The following is a 2500-nucleotide window of genomic DNA, read 5'->3' as shown; positions in this document are numbered from 1 at the left end:
AAAGTGACAGAGAGAGAGATGAAAAAGAGAGATGGAAGAGAAGTGAGAAGAGAATTTGTTGTGGTAAAAGCAGAGAAAGACAGACAGGAAGGTAAGAGAGAGGGAGAGAAAGAAGACAAGGTAAGAGAGAAAGGGAGAATGGGTGATAGAGGGAGGTAGAGTAAAAAAAAGAGCAGAAAGAAACAGTCATTTTTGATGTCAGTATAATAGATTACAGATTAGATACAACACAGGAGTCATACCCTGTAGCCTAAGATTAATAGATTAGGCTACTCTTAACTGCTTGCAGCTTGCATGACAACACATTTCATGACTCCTTAGCATAACCATGTGACAGCTACACTGTTTTGAGAAGGTGATAGGCTATCGAATTACATTTATGCATTTTGCTCATCATAATATCTTCACGTTTTGTTAACTTTCTATGCTTTTATTGAGATGGTAAATTACCACTGTCATGCTAGCCGTGAGCCATCTCTATTTTTACGCTATTAGCCTAATTAGACATTTCATTGACTGTCACCCAGGTAACACTGTTTCATGGTTCGTTCTAGTAGGCTACAGCAAACAAATTTGACGAATTTTGAGGATTATCATGTGTAGGCAAGAGCTAAACAAACTAGAATAGGCTACTTTGCTGCACTAAACAGAAGGATGACAGCCATTAAATGAAATGCACAACAGCGGAGGGTCAGAGACTATGTAAGCTACGCTAGCCACAGACGTCTATGTTGGGAGCATACCCCAACGGGTACCCGCAGAAAAGTTGCTAAAACGGGTAAATGATGACGCCCCTAAAATGTACGGGCGGGTATGCGGGCGGAAAAGAACTCCTTCTTGGGCGGATAATGATGAGAACCAAAACAGTATAGAAATAAAACATCATTGAAAAATATGTGAAATATTTGTATATCTAAATTACCATTACCACATCGCAAATATGTGTTTTAGTCAACGATACGACACTTGACCCATCACATCAGTACTCGCGACTTTTGAATTATTTGTTTGATGCATCTATGTGTGAAAACATTAAACAATATAACCGCCTCAGTAGTTGGAGCAAGAGAGTAGGCTACAATGGATGTAGTCAAGGTAAAGTTGGCTAGTGGCAAGCTCAGGTTGTTTTTTCTTGTTCTCTTTGTTTCATTACAGGTCCATTTTATGTAGAATAATGTTCTGATGCAGCAAGGTTTGGGCTATGTGTCGTTGTTGTAAGGTTTATCCCTGACGCAAAATGTAAAAAAAAAAGGTAAGCCCTTTACGTTAGTTTCAATTGTGCGAGGAAAAAAATAAAGCACATTCATTTGAATGATTTTAGCTTGTGTGTGATTTATCGCGGGCACGGGTCGGGTAACGGGCAAAATATTAATGGGTCCAGGCGGGTGCGGATTTAATTTTAATATCACCACAGGTGACGGGTCGGATCTGGTGCTAAACTTCTCGGGTGCGGGCGGGGGTGGGTCTAAAAAAATGGACCCGTGCAGGACTCTGACCTACAATCTGTCCTCTAGTAAACATTTGTATCGTCCAATTAAAGATATCCACGTATCCATATAAGGCCACCATTATTTCAGTCATAAACTCATGCTAAACCTGATGAATTACAGCTAATGTTATAAATAGCTAATCTATCGCATTAGTTTGGCCAGATTGCTAGTCACCAGAACACAGACTTTTCAGCGCAGCAACACTTCATTTGCACTTGACAAACTGATCAAAATCAGCCATGGCAGAGACATTAAACATTTTGTTGGAGCTTTTTAAAAGCACATAGCCTAATGCCACAGGACATTAGATCTACATAAAGTTTCTGACAGTGAATGCAACTCCACTGACATACAATTGACTAGCTGTGCCGAAACAAAGGTAGGCTACAGATAACTGTCACACTGTAACTTTATACATATCCCTCTGTTTATGATTTTTTTTTGTACTTATCTGGCATCATTTAAAAGCTTGTTTTGTGGTCTTTCATGAAACCACAATCTTTCTCAAATATTGAGCCATGTGCGACTGGTTTTTGTTGTGGAGAATGGATCACATATAGGCCTAATGTTTCTATAGGCTAGGGCTAGGGGTTAGGGTTAGGATTAGGGTTATGGTTAGGGTTTTACAAAATGGTCCTATGTTCCCCGGTCCCATACAAAGCGGGGAACATGTTGTCCTATGTTCCCCTGTCCCATACAAAGTGGGGAACATAGGACCCAGGGAACATAGGTGCGCTCCCGGGCTAGGCTACTTAATTTAGTCAGTTGTCAGGCCCTGACAAGTTATATCAGAGACACACACTCACACATGCGCACACACACACATGCACGCACACGCACACACAAACACACACACACACACACACACACACACACACACACACACACACACACACACACACACACACACACACACACACACACACACACACACACACACACACACACCTCCGGCTGCCTCTACTGTGGTGCAGATCAGAATCTCATCTGGTACACAAACACACACACAC

General features: G+C 41.3%; 1 protein-coding gene across 1 annotated transcript in view; it reads right to left on the bottom strand.

Annotated features, from left to right (window-relative positions):
- Positions 1-2500, bottom strand: part of npas1 (neuronal PAS domain protein 1) — a gene marked incomplete at its 3' end in the record, with an annotated part of 52127 nt that overhangs the window by 34320 nt on the left and 15307 nt on the right.

The sequence above is a fragment of the Alosa alosa genome, chromosome 15, assembly GCF_017589495.1.
Source record: "Alosa alosa isolate M-15738 ecotype Scorff River chromosome 15, AALO_Geno_1.1, whole genome shotgun sequence".
NCBI classification, from domain to species: domain Eukaryota; kingdom Metazoa; phylum Chordata; class Actinopteri; order Clupeiformes; family Clupeidae; genus Alosa; species Alosa alosa.
The sequence above is the reverse complement of the archived record's forward strand: the minus strand, read 5'-3'. Positions and strand labels throughout refer to the sequence as shown.